General features: G+C 35.6%; 1 protein-coding gene across 2 annotated transcripts in view; it reads left to right on the top strand.

Annotated features, from left to right (window-relative positions):
* Nucleotides 1–25769, top strand: part of LOC149781660 (G protein-coupled receptor dmsr-1-like) — a 416747-nt gene that overhangs the window by 220839 nt on the left and 170139 nt on the right. Inside the window, exon 2 of one of the 2 annotated variants that reach the window (XM_089935735.1) lies at nucleotides 371–417. The gene's annotated coding sequence lies outside the window, so the exon portion shown is untranslated. The remainder of the gene's footprint in view (nucleotides 1–370; nucleotides 418–25769) is intronic. The other variant, XM_089935736.1, reaches the window with a different exon arrangement.

Raw genomic sequence — 25769 nt, 5'->3', positions numbered from 1 at the left:
TGCTAGCTTCCTATTACTGTTGCATGACGACAGCTTATTTTGCATCCACAAGTTAGCAGGTTGTTTGCCTCTGTGACTGTCACGCGACATACTAAGTGGCAGTTATTGGGAGAGTTTTAGTGTTTGCTCAATTCCAATTATTGGCGTACGGACGGTAAACACTCATGACTTGACCATTAGCTATTTAAAACATGCAATATTTAACTTCAGGACTCACTCGTTCCAGTGTAACACATAAGTAAGTATACATATTTTATTATGCGTTCCAGTTATAATTTTCAGTGAGAAAATTACTTTGTTTTTTCTCAGATATTTGGGTGTGTGCCTCTAACTACTATATCCTTAACCTAATCAATTTTTCCCATTGCAGTGTAGTCTGGAAGAATGGTGAGAAAGAAAAGCAAGCCACAAGAATAGGTGAGTTTTCTCCTGTATTATTTTACTTTAGTGTTTAATATACTGTTAGTTAAGAGGATTAAATAACTGATTTTCATCTGCATTTGTACATAACAAAGACAAGAACAGAACACTTAAAAGGGATCAGTAACAATTGCCATCCTATCATTGTATTTAACTATATCTAACTACACTGATTGTCCAACTGTGTTCAAGCAAACTTTAATTATTAAACTTTTCCCATTATTTCAAACTTTTTGGAACGATGAGCAATTGCTAACTGCAACCCTAATAATATATGATATCCCTTACCAACTCGCGATTATAGTTATTGCAAAAGGTGAAATCCCATAAGAAAATTCGAAGAATTCCAACTTTGTACCCTAGGACTGTTTTCTATCATGGCGTTTGAACTTGTAATGTTTTCTTTCGCTCCTGTCTCTCTTTCTCTCTCTCTTTTTATCTATCTATCTATCTATCTATCTATCTATATATATATATATATATATATATATATATATATATATATATATATATATATATATATATATATATATATCTTTTTGTAGAAAGATAACAACAAACGATGTTATTTATGGCATCCTTAGCAAAAAATAAAATCTCGATTATCAGGACAACTAATATGTCCACAGACATTTTATTTGTTGTAGTGCTCATGAATTTATAAATAAGACTAATTAGCCTATCACGATGCAGAAGTGTAAATAGGAGAGCGGTAGATCACAAAGAGTGTTTATTATTACAAGCATGTGTTGCTGAATGTCCTTTGTGAAAAGAACCCAGGCATCTTTATGCCAGTTTGAAATTTAAGATGTAGATTGTTTTCTTCTAATTTTCGTATCGTAGCCCGATTACAACAAGCATTACAAGAAAATTGATCATCTGCAGTGAGTGTGAGTTAGGCCAGTCACTGTGTGATTTAACTTTGAGATTTTAAGTTAGTCGGATTTAAGGTGGGATTATAAGCCTATCAGATTTTCATGCTTTCACAAAATTCCATCCAGAAGGAAATTCTATCTCGAAACTGTCGTTTTGAAAATATGGACAGTCAAAAGAGTTCTACTCACTTCATACAATTTGTGACGTTACGAAATAGTAGGGTCTTGAAGATAACTTTTATTCTAAATATTTTTAAGTCCCATAGTTCATCTTGTCTATCCACACGATCATGCTAATTTGTACAGAAACATTGAAATCAACAACATAAAATCATCCTTTCACCATTGCTGGCATATAGGACATTTGCCTAAGTATCTTGTGTTCTTCCTTCAATTAAGAATGCATTAAATGCAGTAAGTTATTGTGTAAGATACAGATAGAACTGTTCCTAGCAAAAAAAAATGTTTTTCCATTTATCAGAAAATGTTCAGTTTTCTCGGGCTTGCTGATCCAAATTACAAACAAAATCAACGTCAGCGTTAGACCCTGATAAATATAATAAGGATTTAGCTCAAATTGGATTCCACCTTTTCACTCAGATTCGTACCTAATTAATTAACTTTAAGAGATGACAACAATATTTCTCAAACTGATTTTCTATCTTTACTTGCTATTTTCTATAAAATGTGGGACGTTGAAAGCATACATGAAATCAGGTTTCTCTTTGGAGAGAAAATCAAATTCGCAAATCAAAAAGTATTACTTTATATCTCAGTGGACACCTTTTAGGGCCGTGACAAGAAAACAAATTAAAATGTGGGCACAAAACACTACATCATTTACTCATCCTAATTAAATCCGCACAAAACATTAAATCACTTACTCATAATAATTAAATCTTCACAAAACACTAAATTATTTATTCATAAAAATTAAATCCGCACAAAACACTAAATCATTTACTAATAATAAATAAATCCGCACAAAACAATAAATCATTTACTCATAATAATTGAATGCGAACAAAACACTAAATCATTCACTTATAATAATTGAATCCACACAAAACACTAAATTATTTACTCACTGTTATGTTTATTTGATTTAATTACATCTGATTTAATATATATTTATTTCAATTTAATTGTTTGTCAGTTTTTTAAAATTGTTTTTCATTGCATGATAGTGTAATGTACCTTTATTCACTAGAGATGGTACTTTTTTCAGAAAACAGTTTAGCCTTGATTAATAGTTAATAAACACCAGGTGTTGATCTAAATCCTGGCCTTGTTTCAAAATTTGTAGCAACCATCTTAAACAAGTTCCAATTTATTTTTAAAATAATTGGTTGTTGTTGAGGTCATGATGGGACTTCGTCTTTACGATGTAAACAAGTTTTTATTTTTTATTTCTTAGAGTAAAATGACTGGTTTTCGTCAGGGTCACACTGGGTAGACGTGATCTCTAACACGTAGTTTCTATAACCTTCCAGAAAATGATCACGTGACCCCTTATTTACGTTTAGAATACGATATAACCCATGTTTTGGACAAATAATCTCAGTTCCAGCTGGGCCGTGTCTTACACTAGAAGTTGTATTTTATGCTATTTGGAGTTATTTCAAATTACTTGGATTCAAAAGGATTAATTCTGTTATTTTTCTGGAAAATACGTTTGCTCATGTAAAATTGTTGAACAAGGACATTTTTTGTTTTGTTCTGTTTTTATATAAAAATGTATTCAGCAATCAGAAACCGGACAGATCATTCTTGTTTCTACAAGGAACTGTAGAATTCAACACTACAGATTGTAGCATACGTCATCATATTCCATCTTGGATTCTTCGTGAGATTCGAACTTGAAATTAGTAGAACATTTTGCTATTATAACTACACAAAACTTATTATTGCATTATTCTTGCAATATTTTGGATTTGATTCGATAAAACGGTAAGTTCGTATGTATTCATTTTTACAGACATTTTCCAGGGAAATAAAATATTGTATTTTATTTCACAGCTTGTTGTTTTCACTGTTTCTTGTGTTACTGTCTACTCGAGCCTAAACACGTGATATAAGATCCATAATAGTTAAATCCGCACAAAGCACTAAATTATTTACTCATGATAACTAAATTCACATAAAACACTGAATATTTACTGATAATAATTAACTCCGCACAAAACACTAAATCAGGCGCTCATAATGGTTAAATTCGCACAATAAATACCATAATGAAGATAAATAATCTTATTCATTGTGCGCGTTAAATACTATCTTGTGCAAACATGTGCGAGTACGTCCGAAATCACTCTATTTGAGCGCTCTTAATTACAAAATGTGCTATCAGTATGTGATTTTTTGTGATAAATATATTACCTAATTACAAAGTGTGCTATCAGTATGTGATTTTTGTGATAAATATATTACCTACTTACAAACTGTGCTATCAGTATGTGATTTTTGTGATAAATATATTACCTAATTACAAACTGTGCTATCAGTATGTGATTTTGTGATAAATATATTACCTAATTACAAAATGTGCTATCAGTATGTGATTTTTGTGATAAATATATTACATAATTACAAACTGCTATCAGTATGTCATTTTTGTGATAAATATATTACCAAATTACAAAATGTGCTATCAGTATGTGATTTTGTGTAATGAATATATACCAATACGGTGTACGAAATGCTGTAATTACGCAAAATGAGCACCAAAAAAATATTTAAGATTTGTAAAGAAATGAATTGATGAACGCTAATATTATGAATTAGTACATCTGTACTTCGGAATAGAGTTGAGCTGTAGTTAAATCATATCATTTTAATAGGAAACTGGTAACGAAACTGAACTTGTTTTGAATTAAACCCTATTTGACTTTAATAAACGTTTTCAATTCTGTTCAAACTTAAGAGATTCAGGGCAGTTACAGATCTTTAGATGGATTCATCTCACATGTATTCAGGCCCGGCATAATTTACTAAATAGAATGATAGAAAACTGATTCAAACCCTAGAGCTAAATGTGACTAATCAATGGTAAAAGAAAATAATAAAAACGAACCTTAGAAGAATGGAATACTTCTTGAAACAACCAAACCTAATTTGGCATATGCACATGGAAAATTAATTGAACTCCACTGGAATAAATCAGTATATAGACAAATGATTTTCACGCCACGTGATCTGGACGGAAGCATTACAAACAAATAATGAGCCGCGTGTCAAATTGTGTCTAATTCAGGCATGCAACAGTACAAAATGGCAGCATGTAAATATTTGCATTAAGGTGATAGGGTGAAAAAATGCATACATTGACAGGTGTTTTGTAGACATAACAGCACATCACTGAATGTCATTGTTTGAGGCTGAGACAGGTGTTTTGTAGACATAACAGCACAACACTGAATGTCATTGTTTGAGGTTGAGGCAGGTGTTTTGTAGACATAACAGCACAACACTGAATGTCATTGTTTGAAGATAATACAAGTGCTTTGTAGCATTTTACAAGACGACACTGGATGTCATCGTTTGCGGTTAAGAGAAGGTGTTTTTTACTATTAGACAAGTCAACACAACACTGAATGTCATTGTCTGAGGATAAGAGATGTGTTTTGTAGTATTATACAAGACAGCACAACATTGACTGTCATTGTTTGAGGATAAGACATGTGCTTTGTAGTATTAGACAAGACAGCACTGAATGTCATTTTTTAAGATAAGACAGGTGTTTTGTAGTATTAGACAAGACAACAACGAATGTTAATGACTGATTATAAGACAGGTGCTTTTATTAATAGACAAGACAAGAAAACACTGAATTTGATTGTTTGAGGATACGATAGGTGTTTTGTAGTATTAGACAAGACGACACAACATTGAATGTCATTATTTGAGGATAAGACAGGTGTGTTGCAGCATTAGAAAAGACGACACAACACTGAATGTCATTGATTCAGGATAAGACAGGAGTTTTGTAGTATTGAACAAGACAAAACTGAATGTCGTTGTTGGATGATAAGCCAGATGTTTTGCATTATTAGACATGACAGCACCGAATGTCATTGATTGATGATTTTACAGGTGCTTTGTAGTATTAGACAAGACAAGAAAACACTGACTGTTATTGTTTGAGGATACGACAGGTGTTTTGTAGAACTAGACAAGACAACACAACACTGAATGTCATTGTTTTAGGATAAGAAGGAAGATTGTCTGTTTTGTAGTATTTCACAAGACAGCAATGAATTTTTGAGGATAAGAAGGAAAATTGCCTGTTTAGGAGATAATTTGTACTTAGGTATTTCTATCTGAAAATAAATCCACAAGAGCGTATATAGATCAATACATACCGACAGAGTGACAGGCACAGAGGATGATGCTTTACAAATATATGCTAGTGTTTCTTCATATCTTTACTTTTAAATGAAAAACAGATATTTGAAATGAAGCGACAGTGTTATGGTAAAGAATTATAATCATTTTATTTTCAAAGTGGTTTTGGCTTCTTCCATTCCATACGTAAATCTAAGAAGCAACCGATACTTAATGACCAAGTAGCAATCTCACAAGCTTTCTCACCCATTTCATAAGTAAATGTAATAAAGCAACTGGCACTGAGCAACCAAATGACTTTCAAGCAGACTTGCTTACCATTTAATCCTTTTGAGTTTAGTCAAACATACAGCATGTATGTGTATCAGAGACTTGCGTTTTACTAGTTACTGAAATAAATTTCATTTCCAGTTTGTTACTGACTTAAGTATGTATGTATGTATGTATGTATGTATCTATGTATCTATGTATGTACAATTGTTTCAACAACTAATTCAAGAGACTAGAACATCATGTACAATTATATCAACAACTACTTTAAGAGACTATATCGTCGTATACAGTTATTGTAACAACTGTTTTTTGTGGGCAGTAGCAGATGCTTTATCTGCTCGGGAAATGAACGCACCCGCCTATCCACGAGTCTCCTGCTGCCTTGCAGGTCGGCTTTGGTTAGCCAAAGGCTAAGGGAGTAAACCCTATAAGAAAATCCGGAGTGGAGACCCTAAGGCAACTGGCGATGTACTACATCCCCTTCTGGCAACTCCTTGGTCTGGAGAGGGATGGGCTCCGCCAGACGACTTTTGCCCAAGACACACTGATAATGCTGGACAAATCTGAGCTTACAATACCGGATCGGTCGTCGCCCGGGTAAACAAGGACCGCGCTTGCCGTTGTCCACCAGGACGGAGGTGACAAGTGTGCTACTGGTACTATGCATAAAATCAAAGCGAGAGACAACATTGCCATCGCCACCTGGAACATTAGAACTCTGGCGCAAATTGGAAGACTCCAAGAGTTGACACATGAGCTGGAACACTACACATGGCACATTCTGGGATTCTATGAAGTTAGATGGAAATCCCTATGAGAACACCATACCGAAGATAGGCATATATTATACCATAGTGAAGAGTATGAAAGTCCATAAATGGAGTAGGCTTCCTAGTAAACAAAGCCATCAAGGGATCTGTGCTTGAGTGCTGCCCCATATCCAGCAGAATCATTTCCATTCGTCTGAAAGCATCTCCCTTTAACATCACAATTATCCAAGTCCATGCTCCAACTACCAATCATGATGATGAAGAAATAGAGGAGTTTTACAACAAACTACAGGGTATTCTAAACATGGTCAGTAAAAAAGACATCCTCATCGTCCAAGGAGACTGGAATGCCAAAGTTGGCAAAGATGCTCTAAACGACTGGGAAGTACGTTGTGGACCTTCTTCCAATGAGCTTGCCAATGAAAGAGGGAGACGGCTGCTCGAGTTCGCAAGCTACAACAACTTGGTACTAGCCAACACCCTGGGACAACATAAAGCTTCACGATGCTGGACATGGCACTCGCCAAATGGAACCCATCACAACCAGATCGACTACATACTGGTTCAAAACCGTTACCGATCTGGCATCAATAGAGCAAAAAGAAGGACATTCCCAGGTGCTGATGTTGGGAGTGATCACGACCTCGTGATTGTGAACTTCCGAGTGAAGCTGAAGAAAATTAACAAGCCAAAGAACATCAGGCTCAAATTCATCCTTGAACAACTGAAGGACCCTAACATCTGCAAGTCATTCCAAGCCACTGCTTGTGATGGATGGTGATGTCAATGAGATGACAGACATCTTCAACACAGTCATGACAAGGACATCATTGGCCTCCATCGCCCAAAGAAAAAACCCTGGGTTACAGAAGAGATTCTGAAGTTGTGTGATGCCCGAAGAGAACTCAGAAACACCAGACACACAACAGGGGCAATGGAGTACCGAGAAATAAACAAGGATATCAGAAAAAAAACTTGAGCAAAGCAAAAGAAAATTGGATTGGACAAAAGTGCACAGAAATGGAGAACAGTCTGATAAAGAATAACAGGAAAAAGGCATTCCAAATTGTGAAAGACCTCACCAGACAGAAACAACCAAGAGTCAGTACCATTCAAGACAAAAATGGAAAATGCCACACAGAAGCGAGTGACATTGCAGAAAGATGGACTGAGTATTGCAAAGAACTCTACAACCATCAGTCCACAGGAGACTCAGAGGTGTTTGAAGTTCCAAACTCCTCAAATGATGATGACTTCCCCATTCTCAAAGAAGAGGTGGAGTCAGCAATAAGAGCACTGAAGAATGGGAAGGTAGCTGGAGTAGACAACATCCCAGCTGAACTTATCAAGAATGGGGGAGAATCAGTGAAAGAGCTACTAAAACAAATCTGCAACAAGATCTGGCAGACAGGTGAATGGCCAATACAATGGACCCAGTCACTGATTATAACACTTCCCAAAAAAAGGCAATCTCCAGCTGTGCCAAAATTACAGAACTATCAGTTTGATCAGCCATGCTAGTAAGGTAATGCTGAAGATCATCTTGAACAGACTGAAACCACAAGCAGAAGAAATAATCGCTGAAGAACAGGCCGGGTTCCGGAGTGGAAGAAGCACAACAGAACAAATATTCAATCTCAGGGTTCTGTGCGAAAAGTACTCGAAACACCAACAAGATATCTATCATGTGTTCATAGATTTCAAAAAGGCCTTTGACAGAGTGTGGCATGAGGCATTGTGGGCCACAATGAAGAAGTATAACATGGGTCAAAGTTAACTAATACCATCAAGCGGGTGTACGCCAAGGCTACCAGTGCAGTAATTGCCCAAGGTTCTGTGGGGGACTGGTTACAGACAACAGTGCGAGTGCGTCAAGGCTGTCTCCTGTCACCCACGCTTTTCAACATCTACTTAGAGCGCATCATGAGCGAAGCCCTGGAAAACCACTGTGGGACAGTCAGCATTGGAGGGCGTAACATCACCAACCTCCGCTTTGCAGACGACATTGATGGGCTGGCAGGCAGTGAAGACGAGCTTGCCACCTTAGTGAAGAACCTGGATGAAACATCTTCCAGATTTGACATGGAGATAATCGCTGAGAAGACAAAGCTGATGACAAATAGTGGCAAACAAATCTCAGCCAAGATTAAAGTCAGAGGACATGAACTGGAAACAGTGAGCCAGTTCAAATATCTTGGTTCCATAATCACTGAAGAGGGATCAAGAGCAGAAATTTTGCCAAGAGCAGCACAAACAATGGCAGCTATGTCAAAACTAAGACCCATCTGGAGAGACAAGAATATCTGTCTGAAAACTAAAATCAGACTATTGCGAGCTCTAGTCATCTCAGTCTTTTTGTACTCATGTGAGGCATGGACACTGACAGCAGAATTACAACGAAGAATCCAGTCACTTGAAATGAGATGCTACAGAACCAACCTTGGCATGTCTTACATGGACCACATCACAAATGAAGAAGTGCATAACACCATCAGTCGCGAAGTAGGCCAATATGAGGACCTCCTCACCACCGTCAAAAAGAGAAAGCTGAAATGGTATGGCCATGTCACTAGAGCCAACAGTCTATCCACAACAGTCCTGCAGGGCAGCGTCCAGGGTGGCAGAAGGAGAGGTAGAAAGAGAAAAAAGTGGACTGACAACATCACAGAATGGACCAGGAAAAGTTTTGCGGAGACACAGGCATTGGCACATGATCGATAAAAGTGGAGGGAACTAGTCAGATGTTCAGCAGCACAGTGCCTCGACGACCACACTAGGTCATGAGACTGATGATGATGATGATGATGATGATGATGATGTTGATGATGATGATGATGTAACAACTACTTTAAGAGACTATATCGTTGTATACAATTATTTCAACATCTAATTTAAGAGAATTTAAGAGAATAGAACGTCATATACATTTATATCAACAACTATTTTAAGAGACTAGATCGTCATATACAATTATTTCAAGAACTACTTTAAGAGACTAGAACGTCATCTACAGTTATTTTAACAACTACTTTAAGAGACTGGAACGTCATATACAGTTATTTTAACAACTACTTTAAGAGACTGGAACGTCATATACAGTTATTTTAACAACTACTTTAAGAGACTGGAACGTCATATACAATTATATCAACAACTACTTCAAAGGAGAAGAACGTCAAAAACAGGCGCAACTATTTAAACAATTACTTCAAGTGAGTAGAATGTCAAACTACAATTATATCAACAACTAAATAAGGAGACTAGAACGTCAAAGACAGCTATGTTAACTACTACATCAAGAGAAGAGTACATCAAGTACAATTATTTCAACAACTACTGCAAGAGAGTAGAACATCAAATAGAATTTGTAACAGAATCGTGCATCTCACACCTGAACCATTCCGACCTCACAATTATCTCATACACGATGGCACTAATATACAGAAATGTGATTCATGTTTTCATTATTAATTTTTCAGTTGTGTCTAACAGCATTGATACAAAATGTGATCCCAATTTTTGACATATTATCATAATATGCTCAACGTAACTTTAAAACACTGTCTGGAAAAATAAGTCGACTCCAGTTTTGAATTCCTGATTTTCCCTGCGTTTTTCATATACAAGGTTGAACCGATAATACAATATATAGATTCTTTTCTTTCAATGATGTTTTAGTACTAATTTATTTCCAACCGTCCCAATATCTTTTGAAAAACCGGACTAACAATGTATTCTTTTGTTTTAATACTCGCTTTGTAAGAAACGTTAACAGATCATTGAGATGCTATTAGCAAAATAAACTTTCTACTACGTGTTAGCAAAATGACCCATGTACACACTATCTGATACAATGGAGGAGACAAAATCGAGAATGGTGTACACTGTAACGCATGCGCACGACATATGATGACAGGCCTTATCAGTTCGTGCAGTCTATATTCACAATGTTCTAAGTTTGATAAATCCTTCTCTGAAAACTAGCTATTTTCTATTAAATATCCTTTCATGCGAAACAGTGTCAAGATTTTGCATTGTGTCCTGTACTGACTGCTTCCCGTGTTAATTTCTGTTCGGTTAATGAAGCTCAACAAAGCAGATAGGGGATGAAATTCTGTATCGATATTGTGTGGGAGAAGAAAGCATTTTGATTCATTTTATCTACGACATATATTAAGTTATAGCTTGCTCCATCAGTGCGGAGAGAAACAATGGATACTCTTCTCGCATAAAATTACCAACCCCTTTCATTTTACACATTTATCGCGTTTTCTCGTAAGGCGTAAGTTTATAAATTCTTGATTGAGTAGACATGTACCGGCGCCATGAGCAAAGCATGCTAGGTGGTCAATCGCAACTAATGCCAAAGAAAAACTAAAAGCACCAGGAAATAAATATACTGCATGGTCACTAGAAAAAAAATTAAACTACACATTTCTTTTTCTTGGACTGGAACACAGAATTACACATTTTTCTGTCTTGGTGTGTGTGAGCGTGCGTGTGTATGTGTCTGTCTGTGTGGGGTGTGTGTATGTGTCTGTATGTGTGGGTGTGAGTGTGATTTGGATTATTAACGTAGCTTTAACAATTTTGAGTAGTGTCGGTACGATGTCTGCAGTGTGGCATTTTATCGTGATGTCAAATGCTGCGGTTTCGTGCCCCAGACATGTAGCATATTGTCCCTCCCAGTCACATTATCCTGACACGAGGCCGTCCAGTCCTAAGCACCAAGCGAGGTAGCTGCTAGTACCATTTCTATTAGTCGATGTTATGACTCAGCCGGCATGTTAACCCGCGACCTCCCACATTAAAAGTGGAGGCTTTAACCACCTAAGCCACAAACACGGTCTTCTGTCCTGGTACGGAGCTTGAAATAGGACATTTATATGTCTTGGAATGGAATTTAGAACGCATGAACAGAAACATAGCCATCAATAAAAAAAAACAGATGAAATTGTTCGTGCATGAAAATAATAACTAGATTCTAACTTTATATATGTATCAATCCCAACTTCACCTACGATGCAATAGAATATTCTGGAAATTCATTATTCTGATGGAAAATTTCACCAACCAGCAGACTGTGTTAGGAGTTGAAGCCAAATTTTAGTAAACACCTTGTTCACCGCTTACAATTATGGAGAAAATAAAAATCAGACGTACAGAAACTCCATTCACAATCTTCTATTACGGACAAAAGTCGTGCATTCAATATAAGTGTGTGTGGAAACATTTGGTAGAAAATTTACTGGGAATAATTTAGACCAAAGAAAAATATATATTAATTAAAATAATCAGAAAGCGTATCATTTCGTATTTGATATACAGTAAAAGAGGAAATAGTCAAGACTGTCACTGTAGAAACTGTAGCCGAATATGTATTTCCTATACACTTTCCCGACTTGTACACGAATAAAAGTAACTTATTCTCAACTTGACATTACATAGACGATACAACACGTGTTATCAAATCATTGAAATTACACAGACGATACAACACGTATTATCAAACTCCTTCATATTACATAGACGATACAACACGTCATATTAACCACCTTGACATTACATGGACGATACAACACGTGTTATCAAACTCCTTCATATTACATAGACGATACAACACGTCATATTAACCACCTTGACATTACATGGACGATACAACACGTGTTATCAAATCATTGAAATTACATAGACGATACAACACGTATTATCAAACTCCTTCATATTACATAGACGATACAACACGTAGTATCAGACTCCTTGACATTACATATACGATACAACACGTCTTATCAAATCATTGAAATTACATAGACGATACAACACGTATTATCAGACTCCTTATATTACATAGGCGATAAAACACAAATTTGGTTTACATTTTGTGCTGTCTTCGTTGTAGATAATTCTGGTTTAGAGAATGTCACATGTTATGGTGTAAATCCAACAAACACTCTTCAATCCTTTGAAATCTAAACGATATTAGAATGGGGATATGGATTTAAGGACATAGCATAAGAATTTCACACCCTATCCTACATTTTATTTTAATAAAAGGCGTGAGTCAACAAAAGTTAGAACTTCTTTCTCAACTTTATATATTCTATGAAAAAACTACTTTGTAGACAATTGAAAATAAAGTTAGTTTTCTACTCAGCGATAATATAATGAATGCACAGAAATAATGAATAGATAATAATAGTGGGAAAGTTGAATTTACATGAAAAGAAACAGGTCTCACTATTTAAAAAACAAACACTTGTCATTCTTTAAATAACTGTCCAATTAGAAGAATTTTGTTTTTGTTATTACACCCGATAGGATTTACATTTTTCTCGAACACTTTCCAAGAAGGGATTTAAAGCAAGGCCGAAAAGAAAACATGAAATTTGTACTTATTCGTCAACAAAGTAGTATTTAGTCGTTCTGTGATTTGCGAAGGCTGACATTTTTGTTTTCATCGATTGAGTTCTTGTCTGAGTTGACTGGGTTGCAATGACCGGAATTATCCATCCTTAAAAATCGAAAACAGATAGAAAGACAAACCGAGACGATGAAAAGCTAGAAGACAGAGCTTTAATAACAAATTGTATTCTTGGGAAAGACTGGTCAGGAAATTCTTTGTGCATTTTTAACGGGCGTTGCAATTTGTTCTGGTCAAAGAAAGACCTAGCTCATAACCATTCTGGATCCGTCTATCGGCCGTTTCGTATTCAGCGATTTACTGCCAACGTAATTGCTTGCTGCATCTGGGTGACTTAATTAATCACTCGAACGGGACATTTCACCTTTAGCTCTTGCTTCTTGTACACCACGCTATTCTACACCATCACAACAATAGTTGTGCCGCACACACACACACACACACACACACACACACATATATATATATATATATAGAGAGAGAGAGAGAGAAAGACAGAGACAGACAGACAGACATACATATTAGGCAGTATCTTATCATCAACAATTACGACACTATATGACGCTACAAAGTCCGCTTAGGGATAAAATCAAAATTGTAATTTTAACCCCTAATTTTTTTAAAATCTATGTATATTCCTTACTACATTGGTTTCAATGAAAAGACTAGTATACAACAGGAACTTTTCAAAACACCAAAGGGAGAGAGAGAGAGAATTTCTCTTCCAAATCTTCTCATTCACATGTATCTAATGCTATTCAAAGACTTATTTCTTTTGTTAGTTTTTTTAACCAATATATCTACCAAACACCGGTACAGGCAATTTTGTAAAATGACGCGAGTTTGCTTTAAGTATTTTTTAACATCATTCATATAAATATTTTGGAATAGCCCGTGGTTAAAACAATTCTGGTTGGAGTTTATATTATTTTTCACATTTCATGATAAAGTAAATATTTGACCTATCGATATCCAGATATATGTTTGGCATAAATTGCTGTTCATCAGCAATTGGATTTTATTCAGGACGGACATTACTTTCTCTCACGCAATCAAGTCCTTATTATCTTGACATAAATAAATGCATTTTCGTTATTATGCAAGTGCAGTTGTAAATTGGATGAACACACAGACAAAATACAACATGTTTTAATCTTCGCTGGGAAAGTGAGAAATCTGTTAATAAAACAATGATAATTAATTTAATTCAACATATATATGGCTAGTTAATTTAATTCAACATAGATACGGCTTACTTTCGGCTGCCCCTTCGATAGAAGAACATGACTGACAGACGTTTAAATCTTTTAGCTTTGGATCACAGCATTACGATTAAAAATGTGCCACTGTTTTTAGTTATTAAGATAGAAGGACTTGCCAAGAAAAACAGGATCCTATCCAAGAATAATCGATTCCCCAGCCTGCACCATGACACGTTCTGAAAGAGCTTTGCATATGACCATACATTTTTGTTCGTTCCAAATACGATTTCGTATCAGCACTATAATAACGTATGCGCACAAGGCTAATAAGGCACTATATCGGAAGGGTCTGAGTACAAAGGACCCATAGTGTTAACAATAATTTTGCCTATTGTGCAATCTTTCAAACTGCAGATTGAGGGATTATTTCAATCCTCATTTTAATAATAATAATAATAATAATACAGGCCCATAATATATATCCTTATATCAATAGGTTATTCAGTGGGTAACAGAAAAAACATCGTACTACTTCCACGCAATTACATATTATATGTATTTTTAAGGTAAAATACAAATGTATAGAACACAGTAATCGCACTGTATAGATTAAAGAGAAATCCAACTCCTGCAAACAGACGTTAGTGATATTGATCTAGAGTCTTTGTAGCAGAAGTTGATGACTGGATGTCTTCTCTATCGTTATGGCTTCTATAGTAAACAATGCTAATTAATAATCAGAATCGTTCAAGAATAATTTCGTATAAACGACCGAAATTTGTCTGAAGTTGGATTTGTGTGCACAACGGAGAGTAAATATCTTAAAATAAGGTAACAAATTTGACAATCTTTCTTTATAATTTTTTCCATATCTTCCTGTGTTCCCTCTAATTGGCAAGTTTCCCACTTTAATAATAGTTATTATATAACAAAAATCGCTAACAACTGGCAATTCTAGATAGCTTTGACAAGTGAATGCAATTCTCAAATGCCTATAGAAACGTAGCCTTTCCGCTGACTTCATCTCATCCTGCAACATTTGCCTAAAATATCTTCGCATCTCAAACAAAAGAGTCTGATAAATATTTTCATTATTTATTCCCTGAGCATATCCACATTGCTAAATCCATGCGTACTTACATATCCTATATACATCACACATTTCCAAAGCCATACGTACATATCCTATGTACACCAAACATTGAAAAATCCATAGGTTTCTAACAATGTACACCCAGCAATCACTATCCTCCTATTCCAGCCACCGATCTTAGCTGTAAATTGTAGCATTCCGTAAGATATATGTCTTCTGGCATTTTTAGAATTCTAAACCAACATTTCAAAATAATTTCAAATATTATACTCTACATGTTAATTCTTCCTAATTCATTCGTACGAATACATTTGGAATAGAATTATATGTAAGAAGAATATGTTTACAAAAAGACAAATGAACTTCTTCAATATCTTTGGCTTCATAAAACCACAAACGACAGCGCCATAATTAAGAGCTATCTTCGAATCAAATGGACGAAGTAATCCAGTTACAAGTAATTTGCCAAATTTTGAAGGACATTGAAGTATGCATAGCTTTAGCGCTTGCAAAGACAGGGTTTTCTGGCAGATAGAGGAAGATTTTTTTTTTTTTGAAGAACACATGCCTCCTAGAGAGTTGAAATATGATGCCGTCTTAATCTCTGTAGAGACATAGTACCAAGTTTCTTCATAACACCATATTCTGTAGCTTCTGAGATAACCACCTCAACGAAATATAATCGCTCCTGTATTGTTTTTGTGGTTTTCTTCCTTCTTTTTTTCACATTCACTTTTAAGATCCACAATCTGCAGTATGCATGGAGTCGATTAAGCATATTTTGCACATTTTGCAACCTTTCAAAATGCAACTTGAGGAATGATTTAAATCCTCACTTTGATAATAATAATAATAATAATAATAATAATAATAATAATAATAATAACAAAAATCAATGGAAAACCATATTCATAATTTTTTGATCTATCAAATATTAAACTCACTAGCTAAAAACAAAATCATTCTTGATTTTCACAAGAATATACTTTAATATTGGCCATTCAATAACGATGTATCATGCAGTTTTGAATAATCTATTTCCCATTGATGCTAATCAAAACGTTAATATGTATAGAATACATATTATGTATCGTACTTGCATACAAGTCATTATGTATCGTACTTGCATACAAGTCATTATGTATCGTACTTGCATACAAGTCATTATGTATCGTACTTGCATACAAGTCATTATGTATCGTACTTGCATACAAGTCATTATGTATCGTACTTGCATACAAGTCATTATGTATCGTACTTGCATACAAGTCATTATGATCTTGTGCCTCCATTCGTTACCAATATTTTGACTGACAATATGAACAAATTGCCGGCATATACGGCACGGTTAGGCTTGATTAAAGAACGTATCACCACTGTTACGCACGATACTATATCCAGATATATGCAAGGGACAATAAGACTTCGTGTTATATTTTCTTCTCCATCCCAAACGGATCTAAACTAAATACAAAAGCACAAATGAAATGGAAGAATCTACTTTTTAATGGTAAGGTTCATTGCCCAAGACCAGTGAACACGATCAATTTTAGTGTTACTGGAATAGCAGCGTTTACATTAACTTAGAGGATAGATTATACGGGAGTTTGTGTAGTGATGTGGACTGAATTTCATTGTAACTACACAGAGAAGAGAGGGAGACAGAGACAGAACGATATTTTATGGAAGATATAGGAGACGCCTGTTCATGCCAATCCTCCATGAATTTATCGGGTGTCCATATTTTAGTTGACATTCTTTCCTTGTCTTTCCGTGTTAGCAATCTACGTCGAAACCGGGGATAGCCCACGTGTACATTTTTATATCCTTCGATGCAGATTTTGTTATTTATTTATTTACCTACGTGTTTGGTCAGGGCCGTGCAGAAAATTTGGGGGCCCCATCATTCAGATTTTGCTCCCTTCCCACAACAACAAAAAACAATAAATAAATAGGTGATTATAAGAACTCCAGCTTTCTTGTGTTACAGTATCATTTTTCTTGCACTTGTTTTTGCAAATTCCTCAATGATATCATTATAAAATCAAGTTTTCGCGCTAATTCACACTCAATACTCAAAATGGCAAGATCACTAGTTCGTTCTTGTCCCATAGTTGAGAGCAAGAAATTCTTGAGGAGTTTCAATTTACTGAAAGAACGTACACTTGAGGCAACTGTTACTGGTATTGAAGAGAAAATACGCAGCGCTATCACTACATTTCTGAAGAGTTCATCAAGCTTCAGTTCTGATAACTTGTTCAAGAAGTCAAATGGAGAAAGAGATTTCTCACCACAATTTGCTGCACGAATTTGTTTCATATGAAGCAATTCTTCAGATAATTCAGTTCAGTTACGTCACATGCATATTTCTTCGAAAAATCAGAACAGGCAATCTTAATTTAATCTTCAGACTGTTTTGATACCCTCCCCCCAATAGAAAGATAATGTAGCCAAGATGTTTTGAATGGCTGTGAAACGAAATATAAGTCCACCAATAACTGAATCAATAATGTGATATAAAAAAACAGTTCTCCGAAAAGTTGCCTCTTCTTCTGATTCCATTTCAGTTGAATCTGTGATATGTTCATCGCCTTCAACTTATTATCCGGCAAACTGTTTACGCTTCACTTTCCGATGGATTGGAAATTCAGAACTGGTTTTCGCAGACACTGCCACTGTTTTGGCTTCTTTCAAAATTGTTGGCCAGTCATTTGAGGTGACTGATCAATGCCTCAATATTTTTCACCTCAACATCAATAGTCGCCTTTCTTGCCTGAATGACCTGGTTGCAGCGATCAATCAATGTGAGGACCTTCATCCAAATCCCTACCATGAGAACACATTTGAAGGAGTTCATATATTTTATGACACCTTTCACGTCAGTTCGTGTTTTTGCAGTCAGATTCAAGCTCTGAACTTCATCCGAATAGGCAATGATTCCACGCAAGTGATTAGAGAAGGGGCGAATGCTATCAAGTCTCTCACTCCATCCCATCCCAGACTGACCATGCAGAGACACACCATGCAGCTTCTTTTATAATATTTCCCAGCGTTGTGGACTAGCAGAGAACATGGTATACACAATTTGAACAATTCCAAAGAAGGTCCCAGCATCTGTGCAGCTTGAGGCAGCATTCAGTCCACACAAATTCAATGAATGACAGCCAATGGTAAGAATATAGAACGTGGGTTCTTCTTTAGGAAAATTATTTGAACACCTTTGTACATTCCTGACATGTTGGCCCCATTGTCATAGCCTTGGACACGGCAGTCCTCAAAGCGAATTTTCAAAGTTTCCAAAGTCTCCAGGACTAATTTTGCAATATATGGTCCAGTCTTTTTTGCACAATCTGCAAAGATCAAAAACCGCTCTTCGATGGAAAATTTTCCAAGTTCTTCATGTACGTATCGTATGACAAAAGTAGTTTGTTCAGAATGACTCACATCAGGGGTGGCATCAACCATAATTGAAAAATACTTTGCAGATTCACACTCTTCTACGATTCTTCTCCGAATTTCAGCAGCACAAAGTCCAATGAATTCATTTTGAGAACGATTTGAGAGATAATGCGCTTGAAGCCTTTGACCCTTTTCCTGTGACCGTTTAACTTTCATCACATGTTTCTTGAGAATTGGATCATAATGTGAAATCAGTTCAAGCAATCCTAAGAAATTTCCATTATGAGGATCTCCAATAATGTCGGCTTTTCAGCGAAAAGCCAATCCACGTTCACCAAGAACCACATCCAAGATTCGTTCTAGAATTTTTCTCCATGTAGCTGCTTCAGTGATGAGGATTTGGCAAAAATATTCAATTGACCGATCATTCTTCACTGGAACTTCTAATTCAAACCACTGAATGTAGCACTGGTTATGGGCTTTTGAATGCTTATGCTCAGGAATACGATTGATAAGATTTTTCCATTTCTTTCTAGGTCCCCATCCTTCCCTCATTGCAAGTAATGAAGTCAAGCGTTAAACCTGACTTTCAGGTGAAAATAATCGACATGTCAAACAAAATAGTGCCATCTTTGCTCGGCAAAATACAAGCCAATCTCGCGAAAATGGTTCCCCATTCGGCACTTTACCTTTCAAAACAGACATTGGAAATATGTGATTTCCAATATCTTTTGGCAGCTCCTGTGGAAAGGAAATGTGGCCAGACTTGACAAAATTTTCCTGCTAAGTGGGTAAGAATGTTTCAGTTTCAAATTCCCCAATGTCAAATGGCTGCAACAAAACTACTCCAGTTGGCCATGCAGAAGTATTATCATTCTCACCAATTTCAGTGATTTGACTGTCCTCAAAAATGGCTGATGCACTTGTACTGTCACTGTCAGCACTGTTACCAGTAACATATGCACGTGCACTTTGGCTTTTTGCTGAACTTCCTAAGTCATGACCAGTGGTATTATCTTCTAAACTCTCTATAGCTGCTGTAACAAAAGGCTGGATGCCAGGGTCATCTTCTTTCTGAATTGATGAACTACTGGAAGGGGCATCTGAGGTCTTGGGAGTAATAGTAATTCCAACATCAAATAAGGTTTGCCCCCGTTTTTGCAGAGCTGCTTTTTTGTGCTTTACTGATTTTTAGCTTTGATGCACCTCATGGATATGTGCGTTTCATTTCAGTTCTTTCCACGTACTATGCAAAGCTTTGACGACTTCAGGGGTATATCTTCCAACTAGAAAGGTAACGTACTGAAATGACGTACTTGCTGAGTACTACTGTAGTACTGCTGAATCTTCAACCAAAGCACTCATTTCTCAGCAGTATTTCCATATTTCCGTTTTTGAATACGCTACGCGTGAATTATTTTCGATTGTGAAGACATCGGCAGATCACCGCTCACAGATCCTTTTCATGCAAAATGTATGCCTGACGACTGACGTTTCATACCAAGATAAAGTGACGAACTGACGAAGTCATATAAAACTCAAGTGAGTCGCATTACCGGTAGAAACTAGATAGCAGGATGGTTCAACCTATCATCCCACTTCCTTTTTATCTTTTTTGTTTCCCCTCTCACACTGTCATTAGTTACATCGTGTTGTATTGCATGTTATAAATGGTTCTCTTTTTAAAAACAAAATAATAAAAAAGACGCAAGCTTTCGGCCGGCAGAATTTGCCGTGTTTGGCTGCGTGTAGGGGCCCCCCTAGGGGGCGGGGCTCCAAGCAAATTGCCCGGGTATCTCGGCCTCTTCACGGCCCTGTGTTTGGTGAAGTTGTTGGCAAGGATTTCTTGACACTATGGCCAAAGTAGTTAGTTCTTACCGGTACATTGTTGGTAAATAAAGTCTCGTTATAGATGCCTTTCCTTACACATTTATTGACTGACAGTGTGAACAATAGCTGGGTTTCGAGTTAAAGTATGCAAAAGCAAGAACGTAATTGTAGCATTTTATATACCAACATATTACCTGCAGCGTAATGCGTACGTACCGTATAATCTTGACTGAAACTTGCCAAAAAAGGCCAAATAAATTTCGTACCGTGTACATAGGCAGGTTATACCGTGTATATGTTCCTTCCCGTTTGTGGCATAGGCTGTAGGCTCTGCTTTCTGTACTTTAATATTGTCTCTTTATCTGTCTAAAACATATTTGCTGTTGTCGACTACGCATATCATAATAGTACTTAACAATGACTTCCAAATAATCCTAACCTTGCAATTAGTCAGTAAATGGGAGCTACTCTTTGCATAATTCCGACATTAAAGTCTGTTTCATATGTAATGTGCATTCCATTTAAGTCTGTTTCATATTTATTGCTGATTTCATTAGTCTGTTTCACATTTAATGTTGATTTCATTTACGTTTGTTTCATATTTAATGCTGACATACGTAATAAACGATTTGGTTCACATATACACCCAAATCACAAATGATAAATGTAAACAATTACGTTAAAAATATACTTTAAAATATAATAATATTAATATATATATATATATATATATATATATATATATATATATATATATATATATATATATATATATATATATCGTACGTCTACACGATTTGAAACGAGATTTTTCCGGTGAAAAAATAAATTTCAACATTGACTTCTTTTCGTTACACTTGATGGAATGAACAGTTGAAAAAAGTGGAACACAAGTTGGTTTTACAAAGTTCAGTTCATTTTACCTAAGAATAAACACACACTGATTGAAACACTAAAACGTTCTATCGCATATTAGTATTGGAATTACATGCATATACTTGGTTACTGAGGCAGAACTCGGCTTTGAATTAAATCGTTTAGACAAACTGTTTTCTATTTTCAACGTTGCCTGGTTGCCAATCTACAAAGAAAATAGCTTCCTTTTATCGACCAGCAATCGATGAGCGGCAAAAAGATAAATCAAAGAAAACATTCGTATGTCACGGGGGACCAACCAAATGTATTGTGTAGAATCATATTGAATGAAAATAATTTTTGCTGGTTATTGTAACACGAACTTATCTCCGAAACCCAGTCACTTGTCATTTGGCGAATGGTTGATTTGATTGTTTTGTGAATTTCGGTTTTTGACTTCTCAAAACAGATGTAATCATAACAATGAACGTAATAAAGAAGAGACGCATGCTAGGATTTGTTACGCGCTGCCATGCAGATCTGTAAAACAAAACGTGTTAATCGTTTTGTTCATTTATTGTTGTTTGTGTATCATGACTCTCGAATTTAAAATATGGTTAAGGAAGAAATCATTAGCCACGTGCAGAGGCAAACCCAAAACATCTGGTCTCTATGTCAGTTTTCTCGATCTTCACATTCATGGGCTCACGCTTTATAGGGCGGAACAGAAATCAAACGTAAATTAGTTAAATTTTTATTTTTCGTCTAATAGATAAGTTCAGAGAAAAAGTACAAATCAGCTGAAAGAAATATTATTCAAGGCTATTTGAGTGTTTCCAATTTTTCAGTTTATTTTCTTTTTACATTGTTATGTCCATGCTCGGACTACAAATTATATGAATACGGATGCATATAATCCTTTACATTTGTCTGAAAATGCTTTGGAACTAAAATTTCATCCATTGGTTTCATTCTTACACACATTATAAATGCAGGATTTCCGTGTTTTTATTGTGTGTGGCATTGAAAGCCGCAGTAGCTCAGTTAGTCGAACGTCGGACTCGTAATTCCAAGGATCGTAGGTTTGATACCTGCCCAGGTCAGCCTGTATCGTCTGCCTCGACGTGCCTTAAGGAAAGGTCATAAGCTCCCAATTCGTTGGCATGATATAAACAATCATGTGTGTAAACTGCCATTAAAAAACAAGAAGAACAAAACAAAAATCAAATGTGATTCTCATTAGAAAAGAGAAAATTTATCTAGTTGACCTCTATACATGGGCATTGTCAGCGAGAAACATATTCGCTGCGTCCCTATATCGCTGAATAACCAAGTGGTAAAGGAAATCAATCCATCGGGACGTCTAATTCTGGATTGGTTCACGGATGCCATTGTAACCAGTCCGTTGGATTCTGACTCAATAGTGTAATTGACTGAGTGGATATCCTTGGTTTTTACCGGTCACTTTAATTAGTTCGGGATATGTCCGTGCTATTGAATAGAAAATTGTCAACCGATCCGATAGGTGTAGAGTTCAATAAAGTTTTTTTTTCCCAGTATTTAGGTCTGATGTCATATCTGCCACCGAAGCAGATGGGAGAACTCCAACAGTTAATTGCTGGATGAAAATCCTGGATTTTACCACAGTTTTTAAGTATTATTTGGTTTTCATTGACGGTGCCATGAGACATCGTTGATATTCAGCTCCAAACGTTAAAGGATTACAGATCTGTAGAAAACGTCTCGAGTTTCCGATACGAGAATTACACCATCTGATCCGGTAATTACAATTGATTTTGATTGTATGGCTGGTGAAGAAACAATAATAATTCACACAAGCTATTTCTGTCGGAAACAGATGGCATTCTTCTAAAATATAATCTTCACTAGTCCTTACGTTTTTCAATCATAACTTCCTTATGGGCCTTTTTTCAAATCTTTAAACTCTTTCATCTGCATTTTTAAGCAATGTATCACTGTATATATGTATGTATGTATGCATGTATGTATGTATGTATGTATGTATGTATGTATGTATGTATGTATGTATTTATGTATGTATGTATGTATGTATGTATGTATGTATGTATGTATGTATGTATGTATGTATGTATGTATGTATTTATGAATGTATGTATGTATGTGTAGGTATACATGCATGCATACATCTATGTATGTATCTACGTCTGTATGTGTGTGGGGTTGGTGTGGTGGGTGAGGGTGGGGGTGGATGGATGGATGCATGAATGCATGCATGCATGCATGCATGGATGGCTGGATGGATGCATGCATGCATGATTGAATGTCAGCGATCTTAATTTCGATGTAACTCTTTACTATTTTTGGACCATATCTCTCTGTCCAGGCTTCCTTCGTGTAGTCCCAGTAGGACTTGTATATTACTTTGTAAAAGGGAACATAACTTAAGGAAAGTATTAAAAACAAAAATGCTGCATGAAAACTTTGAGTATTAAAGAAAAATGCAAATAAACGAGAGCACTGTTCTAAATAACCAACCACGTTTTCTATTCGAAATAACCATCCAAGATTACTATTCTAAATAACCAAACGAGAGCACTGTTCTAAATACCCAACCACGTTTTCTATTCGAAATAACCATCCAAGAATACTATTCTAAATAACCAAACGAGAGCACTGTTCTAAATAACCAACCCTGAACTCTCTTCAAATAACCATTTTATTATAAATAACCAACAAATTAAACTATTCGAAATAACCATCCAAGAGTACTGTTCTAAATAACTAACCACGAGTTTTATGCTAAATAACTACAAAAATTAAACTATTCGAGACAACCGTACTATTACAAATAACCACTTGAGAGTACTATTCTAAATAACAAACAATGTAAAATCATGGCGTAGACACACAGTATATTGCAGTCTTTTGAATGGAAACAACAATCTTAAAACTCCGATATTTCTTGGAACTTAAGGGTAATAACGCCAGTATGAAGCGTTTTTCAGTTCGAATCGATAAAGATAAAACACTTGTACTATTTATTTGTCATATACTTCCGTCTGCAAGAACTTTCTACATTCTCTGTCGTCATCCCATTTCCTTCATCTAGTGAATATTTGACATATTTTCGATCTTTACCACATGTTATCAGATGGAATGTGCATTAATTCGATCCATCGAATAGGCGTCTTTTGATCTTGCAGTTATTGGGAGTTTTGAAACCGCATTTTTATTACTTTAACATGCAGATGTTTCAGGTTCAAATCGATACGGATCAAACACCTATCAAGTTGCTGTTCGCATGATTGCTTCGATTATTTCTATAGTTCTTACTCCAATAGGTGACTCTTTCGGATATCGACAATATCTAAGCAGGCACAACTATACATTCTCTTCTATTTCAGTTTTATTTTTCCTTTCAAATATACGCAATTAATGTAGAACAGCTTTTTCTTTTTGTAAATAAATTCGCGAATTTTGCACCGACGAAATATTAAAACGTTGGTTTGAATTCAAGACATAATTATTGTATATGTAGTTCACAAAGGAAATGAGCATAAAGTTAAATATTTTATCTGCGTATTTTTAAAATAAAATATATTTGACGTTACACTTTGAGCCTAACCATGATTGAAAGCTTCATTGTCAAAGATATACTAGCCAATTTGTCTCACTAGGGACGCGAATTAATTTTATAACCAATATGATACCATTCTTTCTCCAGATATTTCACTTTGTAGTATCATGCATCGTTCTGGCTGATAAAATGTTCTCTATCATGATAGTCAAGACTATTGGAACTGAACATTATATATATATATATATATATATATATATATATATATATATATATATATATATATATATATATATATATATATATATATATATATATATATATATATATATATGTGTGTGTGTGTGTGTGTGTGTGTGTGTGTGTGTGTGTTTATATTCAAAGAATTTGTTGGTTTCACGTTATCTGTATTAAATATTGTAAGACCTAGAGTCGTAACAAAGGCACAATATGGCGAAATTCGTCTCTAAGAATCTGTTAAAGGTCACGTGCGCTCACATTCTATAAGAATCAGTTCGCATGTGATGTATAAAGCATCAGATATATCATGCACTCTTAAATTAAAATGCTTGTCGGCCTGGACTACGTTCTAAGTATTTTCACTCCATCCATCTGATAACATATACTCTCTCTCTCTCTCTCTCTCTCTCTCTCTCTCTCTCTCTCTCTACAGACATATATCCATCCATCCATCCAACCATCCATACATCCATCCACCCATCCAT

Source organism: Sinohyriopsis cumingii, chromosome 15 (assembly GCF_028554795.1).
Source record: "Sinohyriopsis cumingii isolate HCF-2022 chromosome 15, ASM2855479v2, whole genome shotgun sequence".
In the NCBI taxonomy this organism is placed as follows: domain Eukaryota; kingdom Metazoa; phylum Mollusca; class Bivalvia; order Unionida; family Unionidae; genus Sinohyriopsis; species Sinohyriopsis cumingii.
Note: the sequence above shows the minus strand (reverse complement) of the source record. Positions and strands in the feature narration are given on the sequence as shown.